Source organism: Oryx dammah, unplaced genomic scaffold (assembly GCF_014754425.2).
Source record: "Oryx dammah isolate SB20612 unplaced genomic scaffold, SCBI_Odam_1.1 HiC_scaffold_2, whole genome shotgun sequence".
Classification (NCBI taxonomy): domain Eukaryota; kingdom Metazoa; phylum Chordata; class Mammalia; order Artiodactyla; family Bovidae; genus Oryx; species Oryx dammah.
Genome location: NW_024070186.1, coordinates 125212804 through 125235854, shown reverse-complemented (window position 1 = coordinate 125235854; position 23051 = coordinate 125212804).

The following is a 23051-nucleotide window of genomic DNA, read 5'->3' as shown; positions in this document are numbered from 1 at the left end:
GAACTCTCTTGCTTTTTCCTTGATGCAGCAGATGTTGGCAATTTGATCTCTGCTTCCTCTGCCTTTTCTAAAACCAGCTTGAACATCAGGAAGTTCACGGTTCATGTATTGCTGAAGCCTGGCTTGGAGAATTTTGAGCATCACTTTACCAGCATGGGAAATGAGTGCAATTGTGTGGTAGTTTGAGCATTCTTTGGCATTGCCTTTCTTTGGGATTGGAATGAAAACTGACCTTTTCCAGTCCTGTGGCCACTGCTGACTTTTCCAAATTTGCTGGCATATTGAGTGCAACACTTTCACAGTATCATCTTTCAGGATTTGAATTAGCTCAACTGGAATGCCATCACCTCCACTAGCTTTGTTCATAGTGATGCTTCCTTAGGCCCACTTGACTTTGCATTCCAGGATGTCTGGCTCTAGATGAGTGATCACATCATCATGATTATCTTGGTCATGAAGAATTTTGTTCAGTTCTTCTGTGTATTCTTGCCACTTCTTCTTAATATCTTCTGCTTCTGTTAGGTCCAGACCATATCTGTCCTTTATTGAGTCCATCTTTGGATGAAATGTTCCCTTGGTATCTCTAATTTTCTTGAAGAGATCTCTAGTCCTTCCCATTCTGTTCTTTTCCTCTATTTCTTTGCATTGATTGCTGAAGAAGGCTTTCTTATTTCTTCTTGCATTCTTGCTTTCTTTCTTGCTTGCTTTCTTATCTCTTTCATTCTTGCTTGCTTTCTTATCTCTTCTTGCATCTCAAACTCTGCATTCAGATGCTTATATCTTTCCTTTTCCCCTTTGCTTTTCACCTCTCTTCTTTTCACAGCTATTTGTAAGGTCTCCCCAGACAGCCATTTTGCTTTTTTGCATTTCTTTTCCATGTGGATGGTCTTGAGCTCTGTCTCTTATACAATGTCATGAATCTCATTCCATAGTTCATCAGGCACTCTATCTATCAGATCTAGGCCCTTAAATCTAGTTCTCACTTCCACTGTATAATTATAAGAGATATGATTTAGGTCTTAAGCATGGGCGGCTGGGACCGGGGCACTAAGCACAGCCAAGAGGAGTTACCCCACGTCTGAGGTCAGGGGCAGCAGCCAAGAAGAGCTACCCCAAGTCCAGGGTGAGGGGTGGTGGGAGAAGCCACCTTGTGCCTATGGCCAGGGGCAGTGGCCCTGAGGAGCCACCCTGTGCCCAAGGCAAGGGGCGGTGGCCTGGAGGAGCCACCCCACACCCGAGGCCAGGGGCAGTGTCCAAGGCCAGGGGAGGCGGCCGGGAGCAGCAACCCAAGAAGCAATGGCTCCTGGGGCTCAGGAGGGCCTAGAGGAGCTATGCCACATTGAAGACCAGGAAGGGCAGCAGTAAGGAGATAACCCTGGTCCAAGGTAAGGAGCTGCTGCTGTGCTTTGCTGAAGCAGCCGTGAAGAGATACCCCACGCCCAAGGTAAGAGAAATCCAAGTAAGATGATAGGTGTTGCAAGAGGGCATCAGAAGGCAGACACACTGAAACCATACTCACAGAAAACTAGTCAATCTAATCACACTAGGACCACAGCCTTGTCTAACTCAATGAAATTAAGCCATGCCCACGGGGCAACCCAAGATGGGCGGGTCATGGTAGAGAGGTCTGAAAAATATGGTCCATTGGAGAAAGGAATGGCAAACCACTTCAGTATTTTTGCCTTGAGAACCCCATGAACAGTATGAAAAGGCAAAATGATAGGATACTGAGAGAGGAACTCCCCAGGTCAGTAGGTGCCCAATATGCTACCGGTGATCAGTGGACAAATAACTCCAGAAAGAATGAAGGAATGAAGCCAAAGCAAAAACAATACCCAGCTGCAATGTGACTGGTCATAGAAGAAAGGTCCGATGCTGTAAAGAGCAACATTGCATAGGAACCTGGAATATCAGGTCCATGAATCAAGGCAAATTGGAAGTGGTCAAACAAGAGATGGCAAGAGTGAACGTCAACATTCTAGGAATCAGCGAAGTAAAATGGCCTGGAATGGGTGAATTTAACTCATATGACCATTATATCTACTACTACGGGCAGGAATCCCTCAGAAAAAATGGAGTAGCCATCATGGTCAACAAAAGAGTCTGAAATACAGTACTTGGATGCAAACTCAAAAACGAAAGAATGATCTCTGTTCATCTCCAGGCAAACCATTCAATATCACAGTTATGCAAGTCTATGCCCCAACCAGTTACGCTGAAGAAGCTGAAGTGAACCGTTCTATGAAGACCTACAAGACCTTTTAGAAATAACACTCAAAAAATATGTCCTTTTAATTATAGGGGACTAGAGTGCAAAAGTAGGAAGTCAAGAAACACCTGGAGTAACAGGCAAATTTGGCTTTGGAATGTGGAATGAAGCAGGGCAAAGACTAATAGAGTTTTGCCAAGAAAATGCACTGGTCTTAGCAAACACCCTCTTCCAACAACACAAGAGAAGACTCTACACATGGACATCACCAGATGGTCAACACCGAAACCAGATTGATTACATTCTTTGCAGCGAAAGATGGAGAAGCTCTATACAGTCAGCAAAAACAAGACAAGGAGCTGACTGAGGCTCAGATCATGAACCCCTTATTACCAAATTCAGACTCAAATTGAAGAAAGTAGGGAAAACCACTAGACCATTCAGCTATGATCTAAATCAAATCCCTTAGGATTATACAGTGAAAGTGAGAAATAGATTTAAGGGCCTAGATCTGATAGATAGAGTGACTAATGAACTATGGAATGAGGTTCGTGACATTGTACAGGAGACAGGGATCAAGACCATCCCCATGGAAAAGAAATGCAAAAAAGAAATATAGCTGTCTGGGGAGGCTTTACAAATAGCTGTGAAAAGAAGAGAAGTGAAAAGCAAAGGAGAAAAGTAAAGATATAAGCATCTGAATGCAGAGTTTGAAAGAATAACAAGAAGAGATAAGAAAGTCTTCTTCGTGATCAATGCAAAGAAATAGAGGAAAAGAACAGAATGGGAAAGACTAGAGATCTCCTCAAGAAAATTAGAGATACCAAGGGAACTTTTCACGCAAAGATGGGCTCGATAAAGGACAAAAATGGTCTGGACCTACAGAAGCAGAAGACATTAAGAAGAAGTGGCAAGATTGCACAGAAGAACTGTACAAAAAAGATCTTCACGACCCAGATAATCATGATGGTGTGATCACTCATCTAGAGCCAGACATCCTGGAATGTGAAGTTAAGTGGGCCTTAGAAAGCATCACTACAAACAAAGCTAGTGGAGGTGATGGCATTCCAGTTGAGCTGTTTCCAATCCTGAAAGATGATGCTGTCAAAGTGCTGCACTGAATATGACAGCAAATTTGGAAAAGTCAGCTGTGACCACAGGACTGGAAAAGGTCCGTTTTCATTCCAATCCCAAAGAAAGGCAATGCCAAAGAATGCTCAAACTACCGCTCAGTTGCACTCATCTCACACGCTAGTAAAGTATGCTCAAAATTCTCCAAGCCAGGCTTTAGCAATACATAAACCGTGAACTTCCTGATGTTCAAGCTGGTTTTAGAAAAGGCAGAAGAAGCAGAGATCAAATTGCCAACATCCACTGGATCATGGAAAAAGCAAGAGAGTTCCAGAAAAACATCTATTCCTGCTTTATTGACTATGCCAAAGCCTTTGACTGTGTGGATCACAATAAACTGTGGAAAATTCTGAGAGAGATGGGAATACCAGACCACCTGACCTGCCTCTTGAGAAATCTGTATGCAGGTCAGGAAAGAGCAGTTAGAACTGGCCATGGAACAACAGACTGGTTCCAAATAGGAAACGGAGTACTCAAGGCTATATATTGTCACCCCGCTTATTTAACTTATATGCAGAGTACATCATGAGAAATGCTGGACTGCAAGAAACACAAGCTGGAATCAAGATTGCTGGGAGAAATATCAATAACTTCAGATATGCAGATGACACCACCCTTATGGCAGAAAGTGAAGAGGAGCTAAAAAGCCTCCTGATGAAAGTGAAAGTGGAGAGTGAAAAATTTGGCTTAAAGCTCAACATTCAGAAAATGAAGATCATGGCATCCAGTCCCATCAGTTCATGGGAAATAGATGGGGAAACAGTGTCAGATTTTATTTGTTTCGGCTTCAAAATCACTGCAGATAGTGACTGCAGCCATGAAATTAAAAGACGCTTACTCCTTGGAAGAAAAGTTATGACCAACCTAGATAGCATATTGAAAAGCAGAGACCTTACTTTGCCGACTAAGATCCATCTAGTCAAGGCTATGGTTTTTCCAGTAATCATGTATCAAAGTGAGAGTTGGACTGTGAAGATGGCTGAGCCTGAAGAATTGATGCTTTTTAAACGTGGTGTTGGTGAAGACTCTTGAAAGTCCCTTGGTCTGCAAGGAGATCCAACCAATTGAAACTCCAGTACTTTGGCCACCTTATGCGAGGAGTTGTCTCATTGAAAAAGACTGTGATGCCGGGAGGCATTGGGGGAGGATGAGAAGGGGACTACAGAAGATGAAATGGCTGTATTGCATCACTGACTCGATCGACGTGAGTCTGAGTGAACCCCGGGAGTTGGTGATGGATAGAGAGGCCTGGCGTGCTCTGATTCACGGGGTCGCAAAGAGTCAGGCACGACTAGAGACTGAACTGACTGAATGGTCTAGCGGTTTTCCCTACGTTCTTCAATTTAAGTCTGAATTTGGTAATAAGGAGTTCATGATCTGAGCCTCAGTCAGCTCCTGGTTTTGTTTTTATTGACTATATAGAGCTTCTCCATCTTTGGCTGCAAAGAATATAATCAATCTGATTTCGGTGTTGACCATCTGGTTATGTCCATGTGTAGAGTCTTCTCTTGTGTTGTTGGAAGAGGGTGTTTGCTATGGCCAGTGCATTTTCTTGGCAAAACTCTATTAGTCATTGCCCTGCTTCATTCCACATTCCAAGGCCAAATTTGCCTGTTACTCCAGGTGTTTTCTTGACTTCCTACTTTTGCATTCCAGTCCCCTATAATGAAAAGGACATCTTTTTTGGGTGTTACTTATAAAAAGGTCTTGTAGGTCTTCATAGAACGGTTCAACTTCAGCTTCTTCATCGTTGCTGGTTGGGGCATAGACTTGGATTACTGTGATATTGAATGGTTTGCCTTGGAAACGAACAGAGATCATTCTGTCATTTTTGAGATTGGATCCAAATACTGCATTTCAGACTCTTTTGTTGAACATGATGGCTACTCTATTTCTTCTGGGGGATTCCTTCCTGCAGTAGTAGATATAATGGTCATCTGAGTTAAATTCACCCATTCCAGTCAATTTTAGTTTGCTGATTCCTAGAATGTTGACGTTCACTCTTGCCATCTCTTGTTTGACCACTTCCAATTTGCCTTGATTCATGGACCTGTCATTCCAGGTTCCTATGCAATATTGCTGTTTACAGCATCAGACCTTGCTTCTATGACCAGTCACATCTGCAGCTGGGTATTGTTTTTGCTTTGGCTCTGTCCCTTCATTTTTTCTGGGGTTATTTCTCCACTGATCTCCAGTAGTGTGTTGATCACCTACTGACCTGGGGAGTTCCTCTTTCAGTATCCTGTCACTTTGCCTTTTCATACTCTTCATGGTGTTCTCAAGGCAAGAATACTGGTTTGCGATTCCCTTTTCCAGTGGACCACATTCTGTCAGACCTCTCCACCATGACCCGCCCATCTTGGGTTGCCCCGTGGGCATGGCTTAATTTCATTGAGTTAGACAAGACTGTGGTCCCAGTGTAATTAGATTGACTAGTTTTCTGTGAGTATGGTTTCAGTGTCTGCCTCTGATGCCCTCTTGCAACAACTACCATCTTACTTGGGTTTCTCTTACCTTGGGCGTGCGGTATCTCTTCACAGCTGCTTCAGGAAAGCACAGCTTCTGCTCCTTACTTTGGATGTAGGGTATCTCTTCACCTCCACCCTTCCTGACATTCAAAGTGAGATAGCTCCTCTAGGCCCTCCTGTGCCCATGCAGCCACTGCTCCTTGGACGTGGGGTTGCTCCTCCCAGCTGCTGCCCCTGGCCTAGGGTGTGGGATGTCTCATCCCAGTTGCCACCCCTGGCCTTGGACTAGGGGTAGCTCTTCTCAGCAATTTCTGCACTGTCACAGCCTGGCACTCTCGGCCGCTGCCTCTGACCTCAGACGTGGGGTAACTCCTCTTGGTTGCTGTCCTTTGGGCATTGGGTCTTCCCGGCTTCTGCCCCTGACCTCGGACGTGGGGTAGCTCCTCTCGGCTGCACTTAGTGCACCGATCATAGCTGCCCACGCTTAGAGCGCTGCTTGCTATGTGATAGATAGTTAATTACACATAAATAGGAGAATATGGTTCAATCCAGTTCAGTTCAGTTCAGTAGCTCAGTCATGTCCGACTCTTTGTGACCCCATGAACTGCAGCATGCCAGGCCTCCCTGTCCATCACCAACTCCCAGAGTTTACTCAAACTCATGTCCATCAAGTTGGTGATGCCATCCAACCGTCTTATCCTCTGTTGTGATATTTAACATTAAATACGTCCTTCTCCCCAAATCTTGTTGTTTTTCTAAAGCACCAGATTATATTATTTTCTGTTGATTTAATGTTTTCTACATTATTCTTTGAAATGATTGTGGAACAAACACATGTTTGGAAATCATAAGTCAAGCTATGGGAATCAGCACTAACACTAATGACCAGTGTGACTTACTTTGATTTCTAACAGTAGACAAAGTCTTAACCCAGTGGAACGGACACTGAAATGTCAGAATTTGAAGAACTTTGGCAAGCATATGGATGAGAAATTATGGAAACTCAGAAAATGTCTAATCAGAAGTCTAGCTTTGGTGACTGTAAATGATTATTCAGAGTGGACCACAGTCTCAACTCATGAAGACGCTTTTATTGGAAAACAGAGGTAAAGATGTCCACAGGATTAACTTGGTAATAGAATTGAAAGTATAGATAAAATGAAACGGTAAAACTGTTTTTCTTATTTAGTGTTTTGGGCACTTATTTTGAGAATTGTTTCTCTATGGTGTATTTCCAGTTTATAGTGCAATAGTTGAATAAGGGTCATATCTACTAAAGTATGTTAGTTAGTTCAGTCGCTCAGTTCTGTCCAACACTTTGCAACGCCATGAACCACACCACACCAGGCCTCCCTATCCATCACCAAATCCGGGAGTTTAATCAAACTCATGTCCATTGAGTCAGTTGCCATCTAATCATCTCATCCTCTGTCATCCCCTTCTCCTCCTGACTTCAATCTTTCCCAACATCAGGGTCTTTTCAATGAATAAGCTCTTTGCTTCAAGTTGCCAAAATACTGCAGATTCAGCTTCAACATCAGTCCTTCCAATAAATATCCAAGACTGATTCCCTTTAGGATGGACTGGTTGGAACTCCTTGCTGTCCAAGGGACTCTCATGAGTCTTCTCCAACACCACAGTTCAAAAGCATCAATTCTTCAGTGCTCAACTTTCTTTATAGTCTAACTCTAACAACCATACATGACCACTGGAAAAACCATAGTCTTGACTACACATACCTTTGTTGACAAAGTAATGTCTCTGCTTTTTAATATGCTATCAAGGTTGGTCATAACTTCCCTTCCAAGGAGTAAGTGTCTTTTAATTTCATAGCTGCAATCACCATCTGCAGTGGTTTTGGAGACCCCAAAATAAAGTCAGCCACTGTTTCCAATGATTCCTCACTATTTACCATGAAGTGATGGGACCGAATGCCATGATCTTCGTTTTCTGAATGTTGAGCTTTAAGCCAACTTTTTCACTCTCCTCTTTCACTTTCATCAAGAGGCTCTTTAGATGTTCTTCACTCTCTGCCATAAAGGTGGTGTCATCTGCATATCTGAGGTTATTGATATTTCTCCCAGCAATCTTGATTCCAGCTTGTGCTTCTTCCAGCCCATCGTTTCTCATGATGTACTCTGCATATAAGTTAAATAAGCAGGGTGACAATATACAGCCTTGATGTACTCCTTTTTCCTATTTGGAACCAGTCTGTTGTTCCATGGCCAGTTCTAATTGTTGCTTCCTGACCTGCATACAGATTTCTCAAGAGGCAGGCCAGGTGGTCTGGTATAACCATCTCTTTCAGAATTTTTGACAGTTTATCAGAATCCACACAGTTGAAGGCTTTGGCATAGTCAATAAAGCAGGAATAGATATTTTTCTGGAACTCTCTTGCTTTTTCCATGATGCAGCAGATGTTGGCAATTTGATCTCTGCTTCCTCTGCCTTTTCTAAAACCAGCTTGAAGATCTGGAATTTCACAGTTCATGTATTGCTGAAGCCTGGCTTGGAGAATTTTGAGCATACTTTACTAGCGTGTGAGATGAGTGCAATTGTGTGGTAGTTTGAGCATTCTTTGGCATTGCCTTTCTTTGGAATTGGAATGAAAACCAAGTTTTCCAGTCCTGTGGCCACTGCTGAGTTTTCCAGATTTGCTGGCATATTGAGTGCAGGACTTTCAAAGCATCATCTTTTAAGATTTGGAATAGCTCAACTGGAATGCCATCACCTCCACTAGCTTTGTTCGTAGTGATGCTTTCTAAGGCCCACTTGACTTCACATTCCAGGATGTCTGGCTCTCGGTGAGTGATCACACCATCGTGATTATCTTGGTCATGAAGATTTTTTTGTACAGTTCTTCTGTGCATTCTTGCCACCTCTTCTTAATATCTTCTGCTTCTGTTAGCTCCATACCATTTCTGTCCTTTATCGAGCCCTTCTTTGCTTGAAATATTCCCTTGGTATCTCTAATTTTCTTGAAGAAATATCTAGTTTTTTCTACTCTATTATTTTCCTCTATTTTTTTTGCATTAATTGCTGAGAAAGGCTTTCTTATCTCTCCTTGCTATTCTTTGGAACTCTGCATTCAGATGCTTATATCTTTCCTTTTCTCCTTTGCTTTTCATTTCTTTTCTTTTCACAGCTATTTGTTAGGTCTCCTTATACAGCCATTTTTCTTTTTTGCATTTCTTTTTCTTGGGGATGGTCTTGATCCCCATCTCCTGTACAATGTCCTAAACTACCAACCATAGTTCATCAGGTACTCTATCTATCAGATCTAGTCCCTTAAATCTATCTTTCACTTCCACTGTATAATTATAAGGGATTTTATTCAGGTCATATCTGAATGGTCTAGTAGTTTTCCCCACTTTTTCAATTTTAGTCTGAATTTTGCAATAAGGAGTTATGATCTGAGCCACAGTCAGCTCCTGGTCTTGTGTTTGCTGACTGTGTAGAGCTTCTCCATCTTTGGCTGCAAAAAATATAATCAGTCTGATTTTGATGTTGGCATCTGTTGATGTCCATGTGTAGAAACTTCTCTTCTGTTGTTGGCAGAGGGTGTTTGCTATGCCCGGTGTGTTCTCTTGGCAGAACTCTATTAGCCTTTGCCCTGTTTCATTCTGTAGTCCAAGGCCAAATTTACCTCTTACTCCAGGTATTTCTTGACATCCTACTTCTGCATTCCAGTCCTCTATAATGCGAAGGACATCTTTTGGGGTGTTTGTTCTAAAAGGTCTTGTAGGTCTTCATAGAATCACTCAACTTCAGCTTCTTCAGCATTACTGGTCAGGGCATAGACTTGGATTACCATGATATTGAATGATTTGCTTTGGAAATGAACAGAGATCATTCTGTCACTTTGAGCTTGAATCAAATACTGCATTTTGGACTCTTTTGCTGAATATGATGGCTACTTCATTTCTTCTAAGGGATCCCTTCCCACAATATATAATGGTCATCTGAGTTAAATTCACTCATTCCAGTCCATCTTAGCTTGCTAATTCCTAGAATGTCAATGTTCACTTTGCCATCTCCTATTTGACCAATTCTAATTTGCTTTGATTCATGGATCTAAAATTCCAGGTTCCTATGCAATATTGTGCTTTACAGCATTGGACTTTTCCTCTATCACCAGTCACATTACAACTGGGTGTTGTTTTTGCTTTGGCTTATTCTTTCTTTCTGGAATTATTTTTTTCTGGAGTTATTTCTGTACTGATCTCTAGTAGCATACTGGGCACCTACCAAACTGGGGAGTTCACCTTTCAGTGTGCTATCTAAGGCAAGAATACTGAAGTGCTTTGCCATTCCCTTCTCCAGTAGACCACATTCTCTCAGACCTCTCCACCATGACCCGTTTGTGGCTCCTGCACCACTAAAGTAGGTGATTAATACATATCCATATAAAATAGGAAAAATTATGTTGTCCATGTTGATTATAAATTAAAATTTGATACTTTTTAGGGTTAAAGATACACAAAAAGTTGTTACTTTTAATTGAAATTATTTCTAAGGAATAGTTGTTTGTTAAACTGAAATTCACATTAAAAGGTTGACTCATCTAACTCCAAGATGCAGACCAATTTATTGAATTTAGGAATCTTTACTTGTGCTTCTTCCAATGTCTGAAACTATTCTCATTTTAATATTTCTCTCACTTTTTACCTTTTCATAATCAGTTTTTTTCTTTTCTTATAATAATGTTCTAAATTAAAATCTGAAAGTCACAAGATCCAAAACACCATATTAATAAAAATACTTTGATCTTATACAGTGCATATATTCTTTGATTGCCAAAGCAGATTTCATAGCTATGTGCTTAGTGCTATGCTAATTTGTAAAGCAGACTATTCAAATGTAGAAGTGGGAAAATTATATTCATAACTAATCTTAGAATATCTTTTAGGTAGAGCTAACAGCACTTTTTTAATTGGGAAAGTGACAGAATCTTAAACATATTTAAATGATTTGCAAAGATTCAGCTTAAAAGATGAGAATATGCAAAATTCACTTTTTCAATGAATAATAAATAGATATATGTTTTGAAATAAACAGGATCAACACCAGTGAGTACAAAATGTAGTTTCTTACGCAGAGAGGATTTCCAGGGAGAAACTAAGATAACAATCCAATTAAGCTGTTACTGTATGTAAATGAGAAATTGCAATTTAAGTTAAAATACTAAGAAATTCAAAAGCAAAATAATGTATTTCTTGTTTTATTTCAAGCAAGTTAAATAGTAAGTTGTCAAAGGAGTAGGTAAGCTTCAGGTGATCAGGAGATGAAGGGAACTGGTTTGTAAAATATATTTGATGATGGATGGCCTTTGAGTGTTAGCAGAAAGCCATTTTACCACTTCACAATTAAAAATTCATTAGAATTTGCAAGGATAGGATAACATTTAGTAAACAGAAGCAGCATGTGAGAAAATTGAATGAGTAGAAATGCTTAATAGAATACTCAGTTCTCAAACTAGTATACTTCAAAATAACAATTTGTAAATATTCATACTCTAATAGTCTTACCACTAAATAAAAAATGAAACTATGAATCTTACTCCAAATGTTAGCATTAAATCATTTATTTTAATTATGTTTCATAGTATTAGTTACAGCTAAATTGTTTATCTAAAATAAAAAAAGAATATTCAAACTCAAATGCTATATTTGTATTAAATATTCAAGTTCAAATAGAAGTTTTGACTCTTTTAGGTAAACATTTTCAGTGTCCACTGAACATGATGATCTCTCTTCTAACCTCTCAAACCACATTTCTATAATTTCTCATGTATAGGTAGACAATGTCCCATTCAAAAACAGGGTAATATTTAAGGGGAAAGAAAAGATTTTAGCAAATCTTAGGAAATGGAATAGTAGTCTTTTGTAACAAGAACTTATGTACAAGTAAGGAAAAGAGAAACAAAAATACTCTTCTCATAGTTGAGCTTTCCTTTAGTGATGGATTAAAAAAAAAAAAAAATGTCCAGACCAAATGTGATTAAAAGCATTTTGACAAATGTATTCACTGGTAAATTCTCAAAAAAAAAAAAAAATCTTATAAAACAAAACTCAAGATTTAAAATAATAGCACACAAATGATAATGATCCACCAACTGGTAATTAACTGAACGCTGCTTGCTTTTTGTGATGAAGGGTTTTGTTGTTGTTAATAAGATCTAAACAGAGAAGTTAAATATTTGAACAGTTTCTTCCAGACTTCATACCTATTTTTTATTTCATCTGTTAATTCACTCCTTTTATTTGAAGCATTAGGGGCTTGGGAACCAAAACACCACCTGTGGTTCTATTTCATTCCTAACACATTCCTCACTTAAGATTTTAAATAGTGCATCAAAGGGAAACTCTTAAGGTGAATATCCTCATTGTCATTCCAGAAAACTAATATGGTATTATCTCCTAGAGATGTGGCTCCCATCTATAATAATGCTAAACCTAACTTTATTCCTTTATTTTTTTCAAAGTCTTAAGTGCTTAGCAGGGAGATAGGGTAGGAACCTCAAATCTGATTACATACTTTCTGTTTTGCTCAAGAAATGCGATTTAATTAACCATGGGCATTCTTCATTTATGCTTTACTTTACATCCAGCTCTCTTGCTGGATCTTTCAAGTATAATCATAATCTCTTAGAAAATTATTAATGGGTGTTTTCTTCAAAATAAAATAAGTTTAAGCTGCATATTTATAAAATGCCTATGGATTTAAAAAATGTTTTTACAACAAAAAAAAGAAAATTATTTTTCTATTCAGAAAACATTAAGACTAATAAATTAAATATATTAATTATCTATAAAGATTACATCTCAAAACTAATAACAACTGCAAATTTCATGTTACATTTATATTTTCCAGTATATTTTAAACTTTCTAAATTAAGATTGTGTGAAAAACTCTTGAAGAAAAGCACAAATCTGAGCAAATTTTTTGTAACATTAGATAGGGTATACCAACTATTTTTCACATTAATGTGCATTTAAACAGAGGCCCAGCTAGAGCTTTAAGTCAAGTGCATTCATTACTGTTAATCAGTGAACTTTCAGTTTGCCAGTAAAGGGATGAAATATTACAATTCTCTTAAAAAAGCATTAGTAGAAATTTACTTTTTTAGTTATCTGGCTTTCAGTTCAATGTGGGATGTAGTGAGCTTTTACTTTTTTTTTTTTTTTTTTTCCAAAAAAATTGTCATAGAAATTTTAACTTACATTTACGTCCTTGAGGTCATATATTTATTTATTTTTAGTATGAGTAACAGAAATCTCAGAAGTTAAAATTGTGAATAATTCTGTGAATATAAAAACTTTGTCAAATTTGTGAGTGTTAGAAGCATAACAAGCTTGAAGATTTTAAAATAAAAGTGAAAAATATTAAAAGACAATATAGAGCATTAAAAATCTTTCCAAGTATTACTTTCAGAATTGCCTATAATTCCTATTACAAAGATCTGGTTTCTTAACAGAACCCTAAATTTTATGTTTTTTAAAACCAAAAAGCTCAAGAGGTTTAATTTTTTTCTTTAGAAATATAAGAAAAAAGGGAGCTTGTAAAAGAAAATAATTTTTAAAAGTTACTTTTCTTTCTATGGTAAGACTCTCTTAAGTCATTTTAGGAGCTCTTAATAATTACATTAGAATGTTAAACACATATTTAAAAAAAAGATTTCATTGATTTTAAAGGTAAGGTCAGTACATATTTTTTACTCCATGTGCAAGAAAGTATGCCTCATTTTTAAATATAAAATTATTGACAATATTAAGGCCCTGTTACTTCACATCAATAATATAAATTATAGTAGTAAAATATATGTGCAATCTTTAAAATATTTATTACATAACACTATAAAGTTTGTGTTACTTTTACTGAATAACATTTTAACTTTTTTTCAGAAAACCTGAGATTTTAAATTTCTTACTTACACATATGCATTTTTTGATATAGTAAATGTGATCAGAAATATTGGTTTTTCATATGAAAATGAAGTTTACTTTAGATCACAGCTGAGATGTGAGCCAATCTTATGCAATTGTGGAAAATGTATCAGTATTAAATAAAATTGGTTATTACTCTCAACTTTAATGCAGCTAAAAATCTAAAATATTAAGAAATAATTCATTGAAAATGGAGCATGGAATAACAACTGTTACAGTACTCATGCTACAGATGTGCTTGAATGGTTGGGATCACTCCAATTTTAATAGGCAATTTTGTTATTTTATCATTTAAAATGTGTATGTTGACAGTGAATATGTTTATGTGTATACTTGAATACATAATGTCCAGGAAAATATACAAATATTAGAATTAATAACATTTATACTTAATCTCTAAGATTATTTCTAAATAGCTTCCAATACACAAAATAAAAAAAAATTTGAACTTTTGCAATTTACAATTTAGATGTTATATCACATTTATCTTAATACATTGAAACTGTAATTGCAAATAATTGAACTTCCAATACACAAGTAAATGAAACTGCTGAACCAAAAGGAAATCAGCATTGACTGCAGTTTGAGTAAACTGAACTGATTTGGTAGTTCTGATTTATTGAGGTAGAAAGAAACTAGTCCTAAACCTATTAACACAAAGATATAATTAAAGGGCTGTGATTTTTAGCAACAAATCCAAGAGAATGAAGCAACCATAAAAATATCCTTTTCTTTTGGCAATGAAAATCAATATGAAAATTGCAAGTGTAGAACTCTCAAATTAATGTCAAACAACTAAAAGAAAACTAAACATATAATTATATTTTGATAGACCCTAATAAATATTAAAGAAACTACATGCTTGCTATATTGATGCTGTTTAGCTTTCAAACCTGGAATTAATACTTGAAGCAATAGTGCATAATTTCTTGGAAAAACTCTGTAAAACAGGGATACCATCTGCTTACTTCCTTAAATAATTAACACTGCATCTTTATATAACATTTACCCAGCAAATACAAAGAAAGTTTATTTTATATCCATACTTAACTAATGTTTCTAACAACAGCAACAAAAAGAATATTCAACGGAATGAAAATCATTTACACAAATCTCCACATCACTTTCCGTAAACAGAGCAAAGTTTTGCTGCAACCGTGTTCATAGTCCTCCATTAATAAGTCATTCCACTAAAAAGATTATGAGGCAAACAAAAATATCATCTACCTTTATTCTTTAAACCAATTCTATTTTATAAGTGTTTACAAGACAAATCTAGCTCTGATTAATTAATTTTGTAGGTGAGAAATATATTTAGCCTGTTACTGTATTTCTCATGATATAATTTTAATGAATTAATCACTTTTTTAAACTTCACTGCCTCCGACCCAAATAAAGCCACTGAAGCTGTCACGGAGAATAATTCTCACTGAATTTACAAGTGGCTAGTACAAGCCTTCTTAGCAATACATATTTTGAATTATCCAAATTGACAAAACCAAAGTGAAGCCAATAAAAGGAATTAAAGAAATTACCCATGTAGTATCCAAGCTAATTAAGACCAATCAGCTATGACTTTTGGCTCAAATTCCACTTGTGCTCACATTTTACTTGAATTAAATAATTATTAACAATGTTTCTGTTGCTATTATTCCCATTCATGCCTATCTACCTCTTTCTTTTCTATGTCATCCTTTTCCTTCTCCTGATGGTTTTGCTGCTTTTCATATTAATACTGCTGCTAGTGGAGGTATTGTAATTATTGCTACTGCAGTGTCAGAGCAAACAATTCATGTTTACATCACTCCTTGTGTTGAGTATCAATTGCTAACTGTCTTTGATTATTTTTTATATTAAACAAGATGATGTTCATTATCTTAATCAGCTCTAATCACTATATCGCTGCTGCTGCTAAGTCGCTTCAGTCATGTCCGACTCTGTGCGACCCCGTAGACAGCAGCCCACCAGGCTCTGCCGTCCCTGGGATTCTCCAGGCAAGAACACTGGAGTGGGTTGCCATTTCCTTCTCCAATGCATGAAAGTGAAAAGTGAAAGTGAATTCGCTCAGTCATGTCCGACTCTTAGCAACCCCGTGGACTGCAGGCCACCAGGCTTCTCTGTCCTTGGCATTTTCCAGGCAAGAGTACTGGAGTGGGGTGCCATTGCCTTCTCCAATCACTATATTGGAGACATCTATTTATCTAGAGCCCTACCTCTCCACTTAAATCTAGCTCTCTAGGATCCTCATATTAGATGTGGATAGCGTTAGTATTTTAATTAAAGAAGAATCACATTTATGTATGATAGTTTTTAGGGTCAAATTTATGTGATGAGGGGAGGGGAGACACAGAAGTATCCAAAATCTGATCCCTTTATCAGTTAAGAAATATATTACCCATAAATAAGTCATCGATTTAAGACTGAGGCCAAAAAATAAATTTTATAGAAGGAAAAATATTAAAGAGAAAAAAAAGTAATCTATACTGAGAATATCTATATTGAAAGTAACCACACAATATTCCTAAGACGGGAAATTCTAATTTAGAAATGATGTTTTAAATGCTTTTACTATTTGAGGTTGAGTAATAGTTTATGAAAAAAGTCAGTTAAAGGCAAATCAAAATATTTAGGAGGCATTATTATCATTCAAATTGAAGAAAAAACAATATTGATTCCATGAAAAATAGTTACAGGTTTAAATTTTATCAAATTCAACTACAAGAATGACAATAGCAACATCAGTGCTACTTTTTGGCACTAACGTGAGAATATTTGGCTACAATCTAGTTTTCCATAGTAGTTAGGGTGATGTCTAAAAAAATAAATTAGGTTGTTTCATCCTCTGTTAAAAAATTACATCACATTGCAATGGTACTATTGCTTCACAAACTGCCCCCTGTATCTATGCAGGGCAAGAGGAGACTGAAGAAAGAGGCAGATCACTTCAGATTTATTAAACAGGGGAACTTACTTATAAGGCTTATCTTGGGTGGCCAAAACACAAGTAGATCGCTACCCACCTGCCAGAATCTTAAAAGTTTATGTGGAGACCTTAACAGGATTTAGTCACATATACCATCCAGATGGTCTCAATAACACATAGCTATCTCAACACTGTGTCTTTAAAAATGTCTCCCACTGAGGGACTGGTGGGCAGAGTGTATATTCCAAGGATGGGTGAAAGGGTAAGGAGCCTTAGATTCCCTGGGTCCAGTTTGCGAGTTACCCAGCTGTCATTTCTACTCAAAGACTTCCAACATGCTAAGAGAATTCAGATTCTGACAACCTCAAACAAAATGTTACAGTTCTCACAAACTCAAATTTATCTAATCCTACCGCCCCCTATCCCCCACCAATCTCCCTACACTTTGTCCTAAGTTACTGTTACTTCGTGAACACACATGTTCCTAAGTAAAGAAAATTACATATGGTGTGCCTTCTTTTTGTGAGATCTCTTCTTTCTCCAGAAGGCTTGATCTTTTCATTTCTTATCACTCTCAATTTATACATCACATTTCTCAGAGATTCTCACTGTTTGAACTACACAAAAAAAGGATCCCCTCCTGTTTTCTGTTATATTCTACTGTCATTTTCATTTAGAGAATTCACCACAATTAGGGGTTTTTGTTTGTTTGCTTAATTTTTATTATCTATGCTTCTTCCCTACCTTGCTTCATGAGTGCAGTACCACACATGTTTTATTTGCTATAGTATATATAGTAACACAGTATATTCAGTCCCTAGCTACTCAATACAGAGAAGGCAATGGCATCCCACTTCAGTACTCTTGCCTGGAAAATCCCACGGACAGAGGAGCCTGGTAGGCTGCAGTCCATGGGGTTGCTAAGAGTCAGACACGACTGAGCGACTTCACTTTCACTTTTCACTTTCATGCATTGGAGAAGGAAATGGCAACCCACTCCAGTGTTCTTGCCTGGAGAATCCCAGGGATGGGTGAGCCTGGCGGGCTGCTGTCTATGGGGTCGCAAAGAGTTGAACACGACTTAAGCAATTTAGCAGCAGCAGCAGCTACTCAACAAACACTTCTAGAGTGAATTAATGCCTTCATTTATTGATAATCTGTGAAGCATCAACTCCGATGCACTTGGCTAGTGGTTAATCTTGAGATCAGACAATCTAATGGACTGTAAGTACATTTTTTTCCAGTTTACATCTAGCCCTAAGAATCTTCTTTGCCTTCAGAGATCCTATTTAAATCAATTATCTGGAGTTTCTACTAATCATTACAGTTTGCAATCAACTGAATGTGGTAGGAGGAGATGGGTACAACAGAGGATGAGATGGTTGGATGGCATCACCGACTCAGTAGACATGGGTTTGGGTAGACTCCGGTATTTGGTGATGGACAAGGAGGCCTGGTGTGCTGTGGCTCATTGGGTTGCAAAGAGTCAGACACTACTGAGCGACTGAACTAAACTGAACTGAACTGAATGTGGTATATGAGCTTGCTTCCAGGTGTATTAGTGGTAAAGAATCTGCCTGCCAATGAAGGAGATGCAGAAGATGCAGTATACATCCCTGGGTTGGGAAGGTCCCCTGGAGAAGGAAATGGCAACCCACTCCAGTATTCTTGCTTGGAAATCTGATGGACAGAGGAGAGTGGAGGGCTACAGTCCATGGGGTAGCAAAAAGTTTGACACAACTGAGCAACTGAGCATGCACAAATGTGATATATAGTAAGCTATAATACTGAAGACTATTATAAAATATAACTAATAGCATGATATCCAAGATCAATTATGAAGGTAGGAAAGTATGTACAAGTACATCAAAAGAATTAAAACACTTGAAGTTAAAATACAGATCCATAAAACAGCTTATGAACATGCTATTAATAAGTTCATATTACTAGCAAGGAGCCTCTGCTGCTAGGAAAACATCATAGATAGCATAATGCATAGTAGAAAGCATGTTGATAATGAACAAGCTGCAATTGGTTATCTCACCTAGCAACCTGGGTATTTCAGGTTGAGATTTTTCTGCCCTTTGTCTATTGGTTTTGTTTTGTTTTGACTCAGGAGATCAAGGATGTTTTATGTACATTGGGGGACAAGAAGACATATCCAATAAGTGTTTTATTTGTCAAGAGATTAGAGACATGTCTAATAAAGACATTTGAATGGGAAGATATTCAGTTAATATTGCTAGTAGTGAAGCTTAACCAGGTTAGTTAAATAACTCAAGTGCAAAATAACTGTTAGCCTGGCAAGTCACACATCTCTGAACTCTAAATCATATGTCAGCCCCATGGAGTGAGGAATCAGCAGAATAATAAATGTGGTTAATAGACTGAGGAAACAATGCCCAAGAAAAAGTTCAGTTATAGTAGGAAACCATCTTGGAAAAGATTTTCCAACAATAACTCAGAAGTTAGGAATGGAAACATACTCTTTTTACATTGAACATATGTTGTCCCTCAATATTATTACTACTACTACATTGTTCAGTTCACTTCAGTCGCACAGTCATGTCCTACTCTTTGCGACCCCATGAATTGCAGCACGCCAGGCCTCCCTGTCCATCACCAACTCCCAGAGTTCACTCAGACTCACGTCCATCGAGTCAATGATGACATCCAGACATCTCATCCTCTGTCGTCGCCTTCTCCTCCTGTCCCCAATCCCTCCCAGAATCACAGTCTTTTCCAGTGAGTCAACTGTTTGCATGAGGTGGCCAAAGTACTGGAGTTTCAGCTTTAGCATCATTCCCTCCGAAGAAATCCTAGAGCTGATCTCCTTCAGAATGGACTGGTTGGATCTCCTTGCAGTCCAAGTTACTCTAAAGAGTCTTCCAACACCACAGTTCAAAAGCATCAATTCTTTGGTGCTCAGCCTTCTTCACAGTCCAACTCTCACATCCATACATGACCACAGGAAAAACCATAGCCTTGACTAAATGGACATTAGTTGGCAAAGTAATGTCTCTGTTTTTAAATATGCTATCTAGATTGGCCATAACTTTTCTTCCAAGGAGTAAGTGTCTTTTAATTTCATGGCTGCAGTCACCATCTGCAGTGGTTTTGGAGCCCCCCAAAATAAAGTCTGACACTGTTACCACTGTTTCCCCATCTTTTTCCATTGAAGTGGTGGGACCGGATGCCATGATCTTCGTTTTCTGAATGTTGAGCTTTAAGCCAACTTTTTCACTCTCCTCTTTCACTTTCATCAAGAGGCTTTTTAGTTCCTCTTCACTTTCTCCCATAAGGGTAGTGTCATCTGCATATCTGAGGTTATTGATATTTCTCCCGGCAATCTTGATCCCAGCTTGTGATTCTTCCAGTCCACCGTTTCTTATGATGTACTCTGCATAGAAGTTAAATAAGTAGGGTGACAATATACAGCCTTGGCGTACTCCTTTTCCTATTTGGAACCAGTCTGTTGTTCCATGTCCAGTTCTAACTGTTGCTTCCTGACCTGCATACAGATTTCTCAAGAGGCAGGTCAGGTGGTCTGGTATTCCTATCTCTCTCAGAATTTTCCACAGTTGATTGTGATCCACACAGTCAAAGGCTTTGGCGTAATCAATAAAGCAGAAATAGATGTTTTTCTGGAACTCTCTTGCTTTTTCCATTATGCAGCAGATGTTGGCAATTTGATCTCTGCTTCCTCTGCCTTTTCAAAATCAGCTTGAACATCAGGAAGTTCATGGTTCACATATTGCTGAAGCCTGGCTTGGAGAATTTTGAGCATTATTTACTAGCATGTGAGATGAGTGCAATTGTGTGGCAGTTTGAGCAATCTTTGGCATTGCCTTTCTTTAGGATTGGAATGAAAACGGACCTTTTTCAGTCCTATGGCCACTGCTGAGTTTTCCAAACTTGCTGGCATATTGAGTGCAGCACTTTCACAGCATTATTTTTCAGGATTTGAAATAGCTCCACTGGAATTCCATCACCTCCACTAGCTTTGTTTGTAGTGATGCTTTCTAAGGCCCACTTAACTTCACATTCCAGGATGTCTGGATCTAGATGAGTGATCACACCAGCGTGATTATCTTGGTCATGAAGATCTTTTTTGTACAGTTCTTCTGTGTATTCTTGCCACCTCTTCTTAATATCTTCTGCTTCTGTTAGGTCCATACCATTTCTGTCCTTTATTGAGCCCATCTTTGGATGAAATGTTCCCTTGGTATCTCTAATTTTCTTGAAGAGATCTCTAGTCTTTCCCATTCTGTTCTTTTCCTCTATTTCTTTGCACTGATCTCTGAAGAAAGCTTTCTTATCTCTTCTTGCTATTTGAAACTCTGCATTCAGATGCTTATATCTTTCCTTTTCTCCTTGGCTTTTCACTTCTCTTCTTTTCACAGCTATTTGTAAGGCCTCCCCAGACAACCATTTTGCTTTTTTGCATTTCTTTTCCATGGGGATGGTCTTGATCCCTGTCTCCTGTACAATGTCACGAACCTCATTCCATAGTTCATTAGGCACTCTATCTATCAGATCTAGGCCCTTAAATGTATTTCTCACTTCCACTGTATAATCATAAGGGATTTGTTTTCGGTCATACCTAAATGATCTAGTGGTTTTCCCTACTTTCTTCATTTTAAGTCTGAATTTGGCAATAAGGAGTTCATGATCTGAGCCACAGTCAGCTCCTGGTCTTGTTTTTGCTGCCTGTATACATTACTATTGCAATAATACTGTACTAGAATGGGCTTCCCCCCGTGGCTCAGTGATAAAATATCTGCTTGCAATGCCGGAGATGCAGGTTCAATCCCTGAGTATGGAGATCCCCTGAAGGAGGAAATGGTAACCCACTCTAGTATTCTTGCCAGGATGAATCCATGGACAGAGGAGTCTGGTGGGCCACAGTCCATAAGGCCACAAATAGTCAGAAACTATTGAGTGTGCCCACATGCACGCATACACACACTGTATCTATAATACTATAAAGATAATACATTTTAAAAGAGTGTGTAGTATCCTTGTTTGTGACTAAATGTGGAGCACTTACTATGTGATAATACAGAATAGTCATATTTTCCATATGTTTGTTTGGGTGAAATTTCCCATAGATAAGATGACTATGCAAGGTATATGAAGAAGTGATATTTGTATTAGTTTCCTTCTGCTGCTGTAAAACATAACCACAAATTCAGTGGCTTAAGCACAAATTTATGTTATAGTTCTGGAGATCAGAAGTCTAAAAGTAGATCTGCAAAGGTGCATTCTTTTTGGAGGATCTATGAATGAATCTGCTTCCTTGCCCTTTTCCATCTTCTAGACATTGCCTACCTTCCCAGTTCTGTGGTCCTTCTTCCATCTTAAGAACAAGCAGTGTACCATCTTTTCTCCTCTATGACTTCTGCTTCCATTCTCTCTTATTCTCTCTCTGAATCACAACAATCTTGTGATTATATTGGACCCACCTGGATATGCTAGGATAATCTTATCTCAAGAACCTGAAGTTAGTTGAGTGGAGAAAGTCCTCTTGCCAGGTAAGGTAACATTCACAGATTCCAGGAATTAGGACATGGACTTTTTTGAGGGATTATTATTTAGTCTAATATTCAAGCTGAATTCTTAAGGAAAATGAGTCAGAGATACAAAAGCTGAAAAAGGCTTTGTCTTAGTTTGGATTCCCTGGAAAGTACAGCCTCAGTCAAATACTAGAGAGCAGGTGGTTTATTTGGGAAGTGATACCAAGAAGTACAAGTGAGAATACAGAATGAAAACAGTGAAGAGAAACCAGCCAATAAAGGTTGTGCTAGTGAAAAAAAAAAAAATTATCAGCATGAGTTTAATCTTCCTGGGTACTCTTTTAGCAGCACATATCAGACTTGTACCAATGGGATATGGAAAGCCTGGGAGTTGTGCCTGACACTCTGGTCTCTCATCAATTGATCCTTAGTATCCTGCTGAGAACAAGGGGTAAGCAAGCTCACAAAAATATCAAGAAGTCCTTTAGGCAAGAACAGTAGAGAAGCCAGAGGGAGAAAGGCATTGGTGCTTGATGTGGGAGCCAATCAGCTCTTCATGTGTGCGCTGAGAACTGAGGAGTTTGACCACACACTTTTCAAAACAACAATAGTATCTGGTCCATATAGAGACAATAACAAGACATTGCAGGACACACCCAAGACATCAAAAGTCTTGGAATATACTGTACTATATAAAACTACACTGTTGAAACAATTAGAGAACAGAAAAGCATAGTAATGCATTGCATAATTTGGAATACATATATTGTAAAAAGTACTGTGGTGGATTCATGTCAATCTATGCCAAAACCAATACAGAATTGTAAAGTAAAAATTAAAAATAAATAAATAAATTTA